Consider the following 16,182-nt stretch of genomic DNA (forward strand, 5'->3'; position numbering starts at 1 on the left):
GGGCAGCAGGTGGGTGCCCAGACAGAGGCCTGCTGGGGGGTGGGGAGAATGACAATGCTGCCTAATTCTGGAGAGGTAGAAGAAGGCTCTATTCTCTGCTTTTATACATTTATCCTCACAGTGAGAAGCGATAACATTCAGGATATGTGTACCCTGGTGTAAACATCTAAGAAAGTAAGCTGGTTGAATAGAGGGTGAATTGGGAAATTTCACAGGCTGTGCAAGAACACTCCGTGTTTAATATTAACCATGTTCTTAATCTAATATACTCTCCAGGGGGTATATGTGTATACATATATATGTGTATGGGTATGTGTAAATCTATCTATGTCTGTCTGTATCTGGGTCTGTATCAGTATCTCATCTATACCTATGCCTATGCACATACCAGGTGCCTAAGTGTCTTTGGTGGTCATGGATCTAGTAAAGGTGAAGGAGACTTCATTCAATTAAGAAATAATTGTCACGTGCTGCCATTTCCAGGTACTTTTATAGGTACAGGAGTCTCAGTAGTGACGAAAAGCAAGTGAAATTCCTGGCCTCATGGAATTGACATTTTAGTACAGAAAGGCAGACAATAAACAAAATACGTTAATAAAACATATAGTGTATTAGATGGAGGTTGGTAGGACAGAAGGAAATAAAGCAAGTGGGGAACATAGCGTGTTGATGGTAGGTGTCTGTAATTCTAAATAGGCTGCTTAAGGAAGGCCTCACAGAGATGGAGAGAAGGAGGTAGAGGCGGCACCCGGGTTGCAGGGCTCCCCAGGGGGTGGAGGCTGGAGCTCAGTGATGTAAAGGGAGGGGTAGGAGGTGGAGTCCTAGAGACTGCAAGAGGCCACGTTCATTTCATGGTGCGGCGGGACGCAGACATCCAATGTCCATGGAATTGAAACTCTGAGCAAAAGTGCTGTGATGTTCAGTGAACTGGTTCTGGGGATTGAAGGGCAGAGCAGGATTCTGGGCCGGGCAGCCTAGGCATGGCCGAGCCCGTGGAGCTTCACTCTGAAGGTTGCCTCACCTCCTACCTCCATCCCTCCTGCCCCTTCCCCGTCCCCATAGCATTGCCTCCGGATCTTGTGCTCTGTAGCGATGCCTCCAGTCACCTGATAAACTCGTCCCTGACCCTGACCTGGCTGTACTGGTTTCAGGTTGTCACCTACTCTGCCTCTCCAGGATATTCAAGGATAAAGTTCCTTTAAGACTCAAAAGTAACTGAGTTTGTTAGAGATAATGGGAAAGGGATCCCAAAGGGCTGGAGGAATTGAAGGGAGACAAGGAGGCATGGTGAGACAGTGGAGGGAATTTGCTGGAGGGTTTTGCTTGACAAGGAAGTGGAATATCTTTTCTTTAGCAGCAGGCAGAAATTTGAAGTGGGGGGAGGAAGCTGAAGGAGAGTGGTGTGGTTGGTTTCTGTCTGCTCTGCAAAAAGGAGGTTTTTTTGTCTGCTTAAGTGAGTTGGGAATTAGAAAAGGAGACGATGTAAAGCAGTACTTGTAGCCCAACCTGCCTGGCCCAGTGGCTGAGTGTGGACCTATGAACCAGGAGGTCAGGGTTCAATTCCTGGTCAGGGCACATGCCCAGGGGATCCTGCAGGAAACAGCCAATCAGTGATTCTCTCTCATTATTGAGGTTTCTATCTCTCTTTTTCCTTTCCTCGCTGAAATCAATAACAATATATTAAAAAATAAAGTAGTAATTGTGAAAGGATGAGACAATAAGGGCCCAGCTGAGGTCAGAGAGCATGTCTTTGAAGGGTCCTCAGGTAGCTGGGGTTTATGATGTTTTTCCCTCCAGAAAAACAATTTGCTTTTGAATAAGGGAACTCACACAGTAGAGGCTGTGGAGCTGCAATTCATTCTTAGTGACACTTCCCATGTGGTTTTAACCTAAGTATTTTAGTTACCCTTTGTTTGTACAGTTTTATATTCATATGAGATAAGGTGATGGCATATTTTATGGGCAATTTTAGCAGATCATTGGGATAAGGGGAAAGAATGTTGAAGAGAAAGAAGAATTTCTTTCATATTAAATAACCATAATATTTTTATTGTTTGTCACTGGATTCATGTTCTATCTGGGCCTTTTTTTTTCTTCTTCTTGCTGGGAACACATCTTTTAAATTATACTTGTGTACAAAATAAAAAAGAAGCTAAAAATGTTACTCAACTTGGTGACTTCTCCGTTGACCAAGAGAGTACGGACAACATGGGTGGTCACAAACTTGATAGATGGTGTACGCACTGGGTCCCCAACTTCTCCATTTCTAAAAAGAGTATGGGAGCAATGGATTGCATTGAATTGCTGGGAGGAAAATACACAGTGAGATGGTAAAGAGTTGGCTAAACATTAAATGCTGTACAAATATCCTTGGTACTGCTACTCAGGAAGGACTCATGACCTTTTAGATAAAGTTTATTAGACTTCCAAGGCAAGGAAACGAATGAACAACAAAGCAGGCATTGCATTTGGAAATCAGTCCCCTCACAGTTTACTGATAAGTGGACTGGTTTTCAGTTATACTTTCCTTTTGAGGAAGTGCAAAGAGTTTAGTAACATGACCTTATGAATAGCCCTAGTCTCAGGAAGCAGAAAGTCTTTTTTTACATAGAAGGAAGCTTGAGAAAAGGCTTGGTGACTTGATAAGGATCAGCAATATGGCAGGTGCAAGGGAAAATTTACATTAACATCTTCTGGTGTGGGTAATGAGTCATGTACTCCACCATTCAACCAGGACGGCACCAAGAACAGCTCCTGGTACCTAGTAGGTGCTCAATACATGTTTGGTGCTTGAGTGAGTCTTGTTCGAAAATGTCCTTAGTACATATAACAACCGGTCTACTAATGAGTGTGAAGTGTGTTCTCATTTCCTCTGCAACAAAATATGTTTGTGACTCTGGGTTTTAAGATCAGGACTGTAATTCTGAGGTTATAGCCCACAAATAACATACGCAATGGTCTAATGACGAACAGTTTTTTTTTCCTGCGTGATATTTGCTGCTGTTTGCAGAACACGTTTATATTCATTTTCTCTGTCGACCCCACCAGGTAAGAAGGGTAGTATTTGTTCCACTTTTCCAAAGAAGAAAAAGAAACTTCAGACGTTATGTCCCTGACTAATGTGTCATGATTAATACTTTGCAGATTTGAGACTAGAAATGAGGTTCATATCCCCATATTCTTTTTTCCTTTCTAAAAAGGTCCCCTGATAAGAACAAATAGTGATTACATAAGTAACATGTGAGTGTCAGACCTTTCATATAATTTTCAATTAAAATACGGGAGCCTCTGTGAAATAAAAATAAGTTGCCTAGAAGAGGTCTATCATTAATACTCCTTATGGAATATCATGTCATATTAGCTGGAATAATAGGAATAGCAAATACTAGGTGCCAGACACTCTCATAAGTGCTTAATATATATTAAATAATCTACTCCTCACAACTCTATGATACAGGTACCACCAGTATTGCTTACTATCGGGTCTATTTAGTTATTGAGTTTGGGTTTCAAAGTTTGATAACAAGGACTGTCATACTGTCCACATCACATTGGTTCCTGACTTTCAGACAGCAAGTAGTGGGAGTTTGTATAGCAAGTGATCTATTCATTTATTCAGTTCTTAGACTTAAATAGTGGGGATACCTATGTTGTTATATTTACTCAACCCTAGAGGAAAGTGAAGTAACTTGCCCATGGCCATCCAGCTGGTAAATTGTGGATGCTGGCCTGGCCAGTGTGGCTCAGTGGTTGAGTGTCGACTTATGAACTAGGAGGTCACTGTCCGATTCCTGGTCAGAGTACATGTCCGGGCTGTGGGCTCAATCCCCAGTGTGGGATGTGCAGGAGGCAGTCAATCAATGATTCTCTCTCATCATTGATGTTGCTATCTCTCTCCCCCTCTCCCTTCCTCTCTGAAATCAGTAAAAATACTTTAAAAATTATAGATGCTGTACTTTGGACTTGAATCAGGCAGTCTGGCTGCCAAGTAAATTCTTAGTTATTATGGATCTCCTATTATGTTCCAGAAAGTTTAGGGTCTTAAGTTTTGAATAGAGAAGAGAAGGAAATAGAACATGGGATATTACAATATGAGTAGGGGGTGAGAACAAACAACATCGCTGGTGATATGAGTGGGTGAATTGGGGCCTGATGACATCTGCTTACTTGTGGTTTCTCTTTCAAACTTGGGGATCAAAATTTGTCGTTTCTGAAATATCGGCTGCCCAGAACCCTATTTATTTTCATGTTACGAGAAGAGTGATTAACTCAGCTGGAGTCAGTGCTAGCTACTGTGCCATCTTTCTGTGGGTCTGTCTAGAATTCAAGCTCGAGGTGTAAGCTGAATGGGTTCGGCTTCATTACACAAGTTCTACAAGAAAAACATTTCATTAGTGCTCTGTTTCCTAATGATACTCACTGGGCATTATTACTAAGATACGTTCCTAGGAAAACAGCTCTATAGTCAAATAAGCTTGGAACTCACTGTGTTACACAGAGCCCATGGAGAATTGCACAGTAGATAATAAAGTCTTTAATAAGTTCTGGAGCAAAGAAGTCTGTTTAACTTCATCTCACCAAGCATTGTTTCAGACTACTTGATAAGAAAAAAATTGGGAGTGGTTTTATTGTTGTTATTTGCATAATATCTATGAACAGTCCATGGTACACACTTCAGGAAATCTTGAATTAAGGTAAAAAAAGTTTCACCAAAATAGATATTTCATATTAGACCACTGCTTAGTCCATATGATAATGTGCAACCTATTCCTAGAAAGATAGATCTGTTTATACATTTCCACGTCAATATGCTTTTGTGTGCACAAAATTTTTATGTGTGCATCATGTCAATCTGACTTAAAACCACTGTTTGGGAAAGCAGGAAGCTATCCTTATCCCACTTGACACAAGGAAAAATGTGGCTCAAAAGGGTAGTGTCACACTCCTCAGACATCCAGAGCGCACTGATGCAGTCACTGTGGAGTCACTATTGGGGATATTTGTACTTTGAGTTGTATTTTTCATCGTGGTGACAGATTTGTATTGATTTCTCATCTTTTGTGGTGTAAGATATCTTCTATAACATCTGGCTGCTGTGGAAAGAGAAGTTTATGGCCTTGGAACCAAAAGTAGAAAAATACATTTTCTTTAGAAAACAGTAGTGTTACACTAGTAGTGTTCGAGATAGTTAAAATAACTAAACAACGCTAACATACTAAAAACATTATCAAGATTGGTCATTGTGAAGTTGCGTTAACTATCACAAAAATTACCGGACATTATGTACTAACCCAGAAGCCAACAGGAATGATAAATGACACATTCTTCAAACAGGACTGTAGGTCTCTAAAATATTTTCAATGAGATCATGGGATTTTGCCTTTGAGAATAATTAGAGAGATAAATTCCTCCAGATTCCTTATTTTAGAAATGGCGAAATAGGCTCAGAGGAGTTAAGGGGCCTAACACACACTCACTGGACAAAATCCCAAACTGTCTCACTTTTCCTTAAATTTTTTTTTAAAATTTATTTCAGAGAGGAAGGGAGAGGGAGAGAGAGATAGAAACATCAGTGGTGAGAGAGAATCCTTGATCAGCTGCCTCCTGCACGCCCCACACTAGGGATTGTGCCCACAACCCGGACATGTACCGTGACCTCCTGGTTCATAGGTTGATGCTCAACCACTGAGCCACACCAACTGGGCCAAAACTGTTTCACTTTTCAAGAAACTTTGGGTTGATGCCTCCCTCTCTTTCTTCCTGGTGTCTGTAAGGATTTTTCTCTAGTTCTATCTTCACTGGGTGTTGGTAGATTCAGTCCACTCTCTTGGCTACACATCCTAATTAGTTTAGGTTGCCAAGCCTTTTGATTATAATTTGTGTTAACAATTATTTTCTCACCTAAACTCAGAATTCCCCCCTGGTATCTCCTCCTAATGAGAATACTGTGAAGGCATAAAAAATTCTTGCAATAAAATTCTTTATGTAGTCACAGTTTCAGAGGATTGTTTTAAGGATTAATGGTAATTTATACAAGATGTCTGGTATACAAGAGATACGCAATCAATGGAAGATACCTCTATTCTCTCTAGGGAGGGTGGTAGTTTTTCATGAGGATAAGACCCAAAGACATTTGCTCCACGTTTGCCTTGCTGTGTTAGTTCTCTCTTGAAAGCCTTGAGGTAGCTTCAGGACTCACAAGGAGAAGGCTTCATTATTACATACCAGTATCATTACTTCTCTTTGGTCCCTTTTTGTTTTTTTTATCCAAATCTTGACCATTGATGAGTCTGAATTTTTAGAAAAAGCAGAGTGAATAGACACTTTGCATTGAAAACTTTTCATAATGCAACTGTATAAATGGTAAGCACCACTTTCATAAGCAGTGCCGTCCTGTTGCCATGAAGTCATATGTCAATTATCATTAATTTGGACTTGATAATGTATATCCGGCTAGTTTGACATTAAACTTTGATATGCCTTTGGAAAAGTAAGTCTCTGCCAAAAAATGGTGTAAATAAGATTTCAAGTGGGTACATTTACTTATTTAAGACAACAGACTAGTTAAAAACTTGAGCAGTTTAACATAAAACCTAGTATCAGTAGGTTGAGATAAATGCCTCTTACGCCATTTATCTTACATATTAAAAACAGACTGATTTATCCATTTACTGAAGTGAAGCCTTCTATAGCAGTTGGATACGCTAGATCTAGTTGCTATCTAAACTTGAAAATAAACTATATTAAGTCTATTTTATATTGTTTCCTACAGTATGAATGAAGCATTGAGTATTTGGGGGGAGTTTCGGATCTGTTGTCCATTTTAACAGTCTACATCAGCCTACTGAGTAATGGTGTGGAGAGGTGTCTTTAATGCTCGGAAGGTAACAAACAAAAACAATATAAAATCTTTTTTTGCAGCCCAGCTGGTGTGACTCCGTGGTTGAGCGTTGACCTATGAACCAGGAGGTCATGGTTCGATTCCTGGTCAGGGCACATGCCTGGGTTTCAGGCTCAATCCCCAGTGTGGGGCATGCAGGAGGCATCCGATCAATGATTCTCTCTCATTATTGATATTTCTATCTCTCTCTCCCTCTCCATTCCTCTCTGAAATAAATAAAAACATACTAAAAATACTTTTTTGTAGGAAATGGATAGGAAGACCTCAAAGTATTTATAACCCAAGGGGACCCTCCATATTCTTTTAATGTTTATAGTTTCTTCTAAAGCATTCTTAGTTGTATATGAAGCTGTATGCAGCAGATGAGAGTGAGGTTTTGCTAAATACTTAGGTACCTTCCTGTTGGGTCCTACTTATCATTCCAAATCAAAGCTTGAAAGAAGTACTCAAATTATGTCCTACTCAATAATGGACTTGAATTTAGATCCTTAGGTGCAAATGAATAATGATGTTCATTTTAAAAAAAGAGCATTTTCCCTAATCTTGAAGATAAGTTGAAGATGATAAAGTGTGGCCCTTTGAGCCACCATTTATAGGATCATAAAGATTTATCAAGTGTCAGGGTCTGAAATTATTATTTCTCTTTTTAGGGAGTAAGTTATGACAGCTAGAACATTTGCATAAGTCAGGAAGCACTGGATAGGTCTCTGGTGATTTGGGTCAAGTCTATCCATCCTGGGTCAGAAGTCAAGGACACATTGCCCTGGCCGGTTTGGCTCAGTGGATAGAGCTTCGGCCTGCGGACCAGAGGGTCCTGGTTTCGATTCCGGTCAAGGGCATGTACCTTGGTTGTGGGCACATCCCCAGTAGGAGGTGTGCAGGAGGCAGCTGATCAATGTTTCTCTCCCATTGGTGTTTCTGACTCTCTATCCCTCTCCCTTCCTCTCTATAAAAAATCAATAAAATATATTAATAAAAAAGAAGTCAAGGGCACAGACAGATTTCCTGGGAATCTCTTGAGAGCTGTAAAAATATTTTAATTGCATTTCTCCCTATAAATGATTTGGTTTTGTTCATTGTTTCTAGACACAGGCTAGCTGAATTTCTCTCCTTAGCTAGTTTAGGATGGGTCCTGAGTATCTATATATCCAACAACAACTTTATTGTATTGTTCCATCTGCCCTACTTAGTTTGAGAAGCAGCTTTGGACATTTTGTTATGGTCTTTTCTCTTTCAGAGTACATGAGCCTAATAAACTTTTGACAGTTCTGAATGAGTCTCTGTGTTTGGGCAGTGTTATATGACACTTCAAAATGAAATGCCTCTCCAATTTGTTTTGCTGCATGGCTAAGCCAAAGACATACTCTTCTTTCAGGTCGTCTTAAGAGTATATCCCTCTTTCACTCATTCTCTCTCACTCTTCTTGGCACATAGCATTTTCCAAATAGTTTGCAACAAATATCTCCCATTCCACATGCTCTTCTTTCAATGTGCTGTTGACACTCCCCCCATTAAAACATGAGTTCTATGTTTCCTCTTAGTAATGAACCTGTGGTGCTATGTGCCTTCCACAGCTAGGTCATGAAAGCAACACAACTGTTGTCTGGTTCTCTTGGGATGCTTGCTCTTGGAATCCAGCCTCCATGCTGTGAGGACACCCACACTAGTCCACATAGGGAAACCACAAGGAGAATACACATGTATGATTTGTGGTGGACAGACCAGCTGAGGCATCAACTGCCAGACATACAAAACAACTTACGGTTACCGTTCTCATCACCTTCAAGTCTTCCCAGGCGAGGCCCCCAACGTTGTGGAGCTGTGCTCTGTGTGAAGTCCTCACCCACAGAACCAGTGCACATAATATAATAGCTCCTTTTATATGCTCAAGTTTGAGGTGGTTTGTAAAATAGTATCTAGACCACTTTTCTCCCCTTTCCCACCCCCTTCCTGTGAGCATGTCAATAGAGAGTAATTCCATATTACTACTTATATGTATAGTTTGAGTAGATGTGAATTGCTTACATTTATTCAGTGCTTGCTATGTGCTAGGCACCATTCATTCTAAGCACTTTACACATCTTATTTAAGTCTTCCAACAATACTATAAAAGAAACACTAGAATTTTCATCCTCATTTACAAATGAAAAAAGCCCAGAAATTATACAACTTGTCCAAAGTCAAACATCTATTAAGCATTGACTCCAAAACCTTCATTCTGCATCCAAAAGTGCAAAGGCAAGTGAAAGTAGTAAGATATAATTTGAAGTCAGAGAGATCTTGATTTATTTTTTAGGAACATACATTGAAAATGTTAAATTCCAAATATACTGAAAACATTTTATTCATTGAAAAACTACTTCTTTTTGAACTTACAATACACAGGTTACCTTTTCTTTTAGTAACTTAATTAGTTACTAGGAGGCAGGGAACTTTGAAGTAGCAAGTACTAAGTTTAGAAATCAAGATTAGCATTACATGCCATCTTTTACAAACATATTTCTTCTATTCTATATGTACTTTTCAACATTTTACCGTTTCTGAAATTGGCCTGTCTTTTACAAATAATCATGTGCTGTTTGAACTGGCAAAATTTAAAAAATTTTTAGTGTTATATATAAAATAATGATCTTTCTTACAATAGATTGTGTTTTAATAATTGATGCAACACCGAATTGAACAGTCATACATACTGTCAAAAATCCAGAAGGCTTTTGAATGAGGCCAGCGTTAGTATTCCATGATTGTCTGGCACTGTCTTGCATATAGACACTTGGTCACCAGTATTACCTGGGTTTCTCCTGGAGTGAGCTTTCATGGGAACACAGCCCAGTCCTATTGAGATTTACTGGGGCAATTGCTCCTGTTGTCAATTACTCCCTGGTTCTGCAAATAAAGGCATCTCCTGTATCAAAGCTATCTGGCACCTCATTTTATCCTGACGTTTTCCTTGTAAAATTTATTTTTTCTTAACCAGTTATCATTAATTTAGCTTTTATCAAAATATCATAGCACATTTCCACACTTTAATACCAATGTATAGTTTTTTTAATCAGTGCAGCCGCAATGTACTTAATGTTGCTGATTCTTGTTTTCATCCACAGTATCTAATTTTCAAAGATCAGTTATGCTCTAAAGGTTTACATAGAGATCTCATAGACCACCATGGACTAGTCTGAGTTCTTAAAATTCATGAAAAGAATGACCACAGGATAGTAAGAGTTAGAAATCCTTTAGACAGCGCTTCTGAAAGAAAGACATCACACTGCACTGAGCAGGTGGTCAAATGGCTGCCTGCAATCAGCCCTGTCGCCTCTGTGGCCACAACAGGTATGTCCATGACTCGATGGCTCCAAGTTTGTTAGTTTCTTTTCCTTATTTTAGTGGGGTTGTTGCTCAAATAAACAGAACTTTTTGTCTGTTGAGAAAGCGAGGTTTCAAGATTGTTCCTTTTATGCTCCTCTAAGAGTTTCCATTCATTTCAAAGGGGAAATAGCAAATAACTAATTATTTTTAAATTAAATGAAGCTTCTATTGCTATTAGGGCTGACAATAAAATTTTTGTCATTGGCGCATCAGATTTTAAAGAAATGGAATTAGAGGAGGTAACTTGCAGAGAGACCGTAAAGAAAAAATGAAGGAGGGCCTAGTATGGAGCCTCAGTACTTTGGAAGTGTGGAGGTTGACTAGAGAGCATCGGAGGACCAAAGGGAAGACCAGTCAGAAAGGCAGGTGGAAAATCTGCAGTATGAAGAGTTTAAGTAACCAAAAGGGGAAATATTTCAAGAGAGGCATCAACTCTGTGGAATTCTCCTGAGTGTCTGAGTAGTCAGGGAGAGGCCACTGTCCATTTGTTGGTGCCTAATGGAATCTGTGACACTGGAAGGATCTCAATAATCAAAGAATAATAGTTTTCTTCACATAAGACAGATATGCTGTAATATCTATGTTTTGAAGATAAATTTCATGAATTGTGAATTATAATGAAGCAGAATGTTTGATGAAAGTAATAATTCCATTTCAGATAACTCTCAGGCCCTGTAAGGCTTCATCCAACAAGAAGAATTAAACTTGATTTCCATTTTACTTGAACTTCTCAAAGAACATTCATGAAGATCTATGTCATAACTCATAGCCTTATTTCTAAGTCTCTTTTCCTTTTTTTAAATATATTTTTATTGATTTCAGATAGGAAGGGAGAGAGAGAGAGAGAGAGAGAAACATCCATGATGAGAGAGAATCGTGGATCGGCTACCTCCTGCCCGCTCCCTACTGGGGATCGAGCCCACAAACCAGGCATGTGCCCTTGACTGAATCAAACCCAGGACCCTTCGGTCCACAGGCCAATGCTCTATCTGCTGAGCCAAACCAGTAAGGGCTCCTTTTTTTTTAATTATCTAAAACTGTAGCAGGGAGATGGGGGGTTGGTGGGGAGAAAGAGAGAGAGACAGAGAGACAGAGAGAGAATGTGTGTGCTATTGTCACTCCCCTAATATCTTCACTAAATCTTTCCCAAATACCCAACCTTGACTTTTCTTTTATTCTGCCTTCCTCCATGCTCACTACACTGCCTTCTCATGGTTACTGAGATTTTTGGTCCTAGTACTAGCCATCTTTGGCCATTGTTGAATGATTGGAAGGGAAATGCAAGAAGCCCCTTGGAAATTGTATCTTACCCTGATTGCTTTTTCCTTGTGGAGAAATGAATCAAATTATCTTCCTTCTAAAATTTAATTTTCCACTTATGGTGGATGAGGTTTATGGATCTAACTATTTTGATTTTTTGGAGGGGTAGTCATTTAAATAGGTTTCCCACTGTTACTAATTTTCAAAAGTCAAAATATCACATTTTAGAGGGCTTAAGACATTGACCACATTTGTGAAGTTTATAATCATTCCAGTGGTTGACTCTTGCTTTTCTTCTGTTGCTGCTTTGGAAAAGGTTATGTGTTTCCCATAATGCCATCACCCCCTTGAAATCCATTTGTCTCATTCCCTCTGCAGTGGGACAGCTCTCTCAGGTTCAGCACGGGAGCTAAACCAAATACTAATCCCTGCCCTAGCTGGTTTGGCTCAGTGGATAGAGCAACGGCCTGTGGACTAAAGGGTTCTGGGTTCGAGTCTGGTCAAGGGCACATACCTGGGTTGCAGGCTCGATCCCCAGTGGGGGGAATGCAGGAGGCAGCCGATCAATGATTCTCTCTCATCATTGATGTTTCTATCTCTCTCTTCCTTTCCCTTCTACTCTGAAATCAATAAAAATATATTTAAAAAATTTATACTAATCCCTGCTTTTCAGTTTGTATGAGAAAAACAAAATAAAAAGCCAAAAAAAAAAAAAAACCAAACCAAAAACCAAAATGGGCCCACGTGGAAGAGATGACTTTGCATACTTGTGCTGTAAAAATAGAATGTGAAACCAACATTCTGTTAAACCTGTTGAACATTTACTCAAATTCCTTCATCAGCATATTCACATGTAAGATATAATGTGATATAGCATACTGTGGAAAGAAACTATAAATTACTACAGAGAAAAAACTAGATAGGCCACCTTTTTGGCTCAAATTAGAAACTTGACTAGCACCTTTTTTTAAATTAAAGTATGCTTACACTGTACACTTCAAAGAGCAAATTCAGTAATTTCCAAATGCACCCCATTACACTCTTCCAACCTTTTTCCTTGATTGCTCAGGGCAGGTTTTGAGCAGAAGAGAAATGAAAGATAGGACTCAACAGTTCATTCACCCACTTCCTACAATAGTTTCAATGCTGAGGTGTCCTAAAACTTTGGGTAGTCTTTGGAAACGAAGCTGAGGAATTTTTTTCTTGTTTATTCTGGTCCAGTGCAAATATTTGCCTATTGAGAAATATATAATACATTAGAGTCGTAGACCCACCATCTGCTTAAAGCGAGCCAACACCCACCTGCTTGAGACGGATACAGGCCGGCATCCTGTTCCTCCAGCTCCGGTGACGGCAGCTGACGCTCTGCAGCCCGCGTTTGTTTGAACTGCCCCATGCTAAGATTTCCTGATAAAATTACAAAAGGGTGTGTACATTTTTGCAACCCATAAAGATTACCTTCAGGTTCTCTGAGTGTAATCTTGTGACAGTAATGGGGTCAAAAGGAGGCTAAAAATACCACCAGCTTTGGGTACAAGGGGGCATTTGTGAATTCTTCATGCTTAGGATCTAGCGCAAGGAATGAAGTGGATACATAAGTCGTGTTTTGTTAGTATGACAGTCGGTTGGACTGTCCACAGTAGCTGAGAGAGAAAGAGATCTTCATTCGTGGAGAGGGTGATGGCACAAAGGGACGCTCTAAGGTATTTGTCTTTTTAAGTGACAGGAAGTCCTCATTTTAATTGACAAAGACATTTTGCGGGCACTTGACCTTAGACTTGCTTGCTCTCCCTACTTAGCAATAAGCTGATAGAACGCGGGAGATGAATCTGTAGTGGAGCCAGTGTCATTGCTTCCTCAAGAAGCCCTCTAGAGGACAAACATTGCAGGATGATCATCACACCCGATGGAGTGTCTCCCCGAAGGGCTCGCCTCTGCGACTGTTCTTCTTTGGGAAGACTCTAATGCAAAATGAAGACAGAAAGATGACTACTTATACGTTAGAGTTTGAAAGCTTTGAAACAAATGACCAAGGAATTTTAATGAAGGTTTTAGACTGGCATTAACATGTATGAACCAAGAAACATGATTGTCTCCGACGCCTGGGGTGATCTGTACAGGTTATTTGTCAAATCTAGTCATGAAAGCAATCAAGCTGCCCCTGCTCTTTTGCGGCACAGGGATTTACTCTGCCATGTTTGTTAGGATACCAAAGAGTTCTATGATGCGTGTATATCAAATTCTTCAGCACCCCTTAGGATTAATACAGTGAGAAGAGAGTGACTTCAAAGTGGTACCAGGGGCAGATTTTTAGGTAAACAGGTGGTTTTAAGAGGTCGTTGAAAGAATACTTATGGTAAGAATCTGGAACCTCTAAAACAGTGGTTCTCAACCTTCCTTATGCCGCGACCCTTTAATACAGTTCCTCATGTTGTGGTGACCCCCAACCATAAAATTATTTTTGTTGCTACTTCATAACTATAATTTTGCTACTGTTATGAATCATAATGTAAATATCTGATATGCAGGATGTATTTTCATTGTTACAAATTGAACATCATTAAAGCATAGTGATTAATCAAAAAAACAATATGTAATTATATATGTGTTTTCTGATGGTCTTAGGTGACCCCTGTGAAAGGGTCATTCGACCCCCAAAGGGGTCACGACCCACAGGTTGAGAACCGCTGCTTTAAAACTTTGACATCTCTAGCTTCCCATCATGAAATATGGAAATACAGGTGACAATATTGATCACGAGTATCTTATGGGAGACAGCAAAAGCTGCTAACATAGGGATTTGCCTAGGTAGGGAGAGGTGGTAGTAGTGGGTAATGTTAAGATGATACTGTGTAACTCAGGGAGAGATTTTAGGAACATGAAAAACTACAGTGTCTTCTTAAAAATTAACCTCTGGGAACAGTGCATTACATGATAAAGTGAGAAGAATGGGTCAAGATGACAATGTGTAACCTGGGAAGAGATTTTGAGAACATGCCAAAGGTACAGTGTCTTCTTTAAAATTGTCCTCTGGGTACAGTGCATGACAGAGTAAGAACAGGTCATTTAGATCAGGAATTTTTAATGAGGGGGTGTGTTGAGACTATTGGAATTACACTATTCTGTCCCTCCTGGCCCCCAAGATTCTCAAGTTGAGCATCAAAATTACCCTAAGTCACCAAAAGCCAATGGAACCTTGTCCTTTGGTCTGTTGGGGGTAGAGGCTCCAAGCTGAGAATGGCAGCAGTGTCTACAATATTCCTATAAAATGTTACTTGAAATCCGTGAGAACTGTTCTTTTTAAAAGGATATACTGTTCTTCTTCTTCTTTTTTTTTTTTTTTAAATATATTTTATTGATTTTTTACAGAGAGGAAGGGAGAGAGATAGAGAGTTAGAAACATCGATGAGAGAGAAACATCGATCAGCTGCCTCCTGCACACTTCCCACTGGAGATGTGCCCGCAACCAAGGCACATGCCCTTGACTGGAATCGAACCCGGGACCTCTCAGTCCGTAGGCCGATGCTCTATCCACTGAGCCAAACCAGTTACGGCTACTGTTCTTCTTTTATAAAGGACTAGAGGCCCGGTGCACAAAAATTTGTGCACTCGGCGAGGGGGTGGGGGGTCCCTCAGCCCGGCCTGCACCCATTCACAGTCCAGGACCCCTTGGGGGATGTCCACCTGTTGACTTAGGCCCACTCCCCAGGGGATCAGGCCTAAGCTTGCAGTCAGACATCCTTCTGGCAGCCAGGGAGCCCTCGGGGGATGTCCGACTAAAGGACATCTTTGTTGGTGGCTAATTTGCATATCGTGCTGATTAGCCAATGGGAGGCGTAGCGAAGGTATGGTCAATTACCATGTTTGTCTATTATTAGATAGGATATACTCTGAATATTTTCAGTTGTTGCACATTAGTTTTGGTTAAATCTTAGGGTTTGACAACCTGAAACTCTAAAGCAGCATATTATGGTGGTGAAGTGTGCTGACTTGGGATTTGAGTACTGGCTCCCTAATTAGCTGTGACCTTTATTTAAAACAAAAGTTATAGAACACCTTCAGGACTCAACTAACCCATTAGTGAAATGAGAATAGCAGTGTTTCACATTTGTGATGGTATTAATGAGATAATCCAGGCAAGGACCTCAGCACAGTGACCAGAACATAGAAAGCGTTCAACTTATGTTTGCTTTAATAATAACTAAAAGGACCAAATATAAGAATCAGCTCTTTCTCTGGGAATGACTTTTGCTTTTGAATTAAGAACCACACCATTGGCTTTAGGTATTTCATAAACCCGACTAAATGAACTTAATTTATAAAACTCTTTGACTACTGAACTAGCATGTAATTGGGCAGAAATTTGTTTGGAGGGTAGAACTGGAACCTGACAAACTTATTGTGAGACGTGATTCTTCTGTTCTAGCAGGGCTTCTTTTAAAGTGTGTGATGGGAAGTGTTGGTGTTCCCTTACCCATGGAAATCATGCAAATTGGGGGAAGGAGGGAAAAGCATCTGCATTGGTTTCCTAGAGCTGTCATAACAAAATACCACACACAGGGAGACTTAACAACAGAAGTTTATTGCCTCATAGTTCCAGAGGCTAGAAGTCTCAGGTCAAGGTGATGCCAAGACTGGTTTCTTCTTGGGCTGTG

Source organism: Myotis yumanensis, unplaced genomic scaffold, assembly GCF_028538775.1.
Source record: "Myotis yumanensis isolate MYYU_CA2020_CCGP unplaced genomic scaffold, mMyoYum1.0.hap1 SCAF_9, whole genome shotgun sequence".
In the NCBI taxonomy this organism is placed as follows: Eukaryota; Metazoa; Chordata; class Mammalia; order Chiroptera; family Vespertilionidae; genus Myotis; species Myotis yumanensis.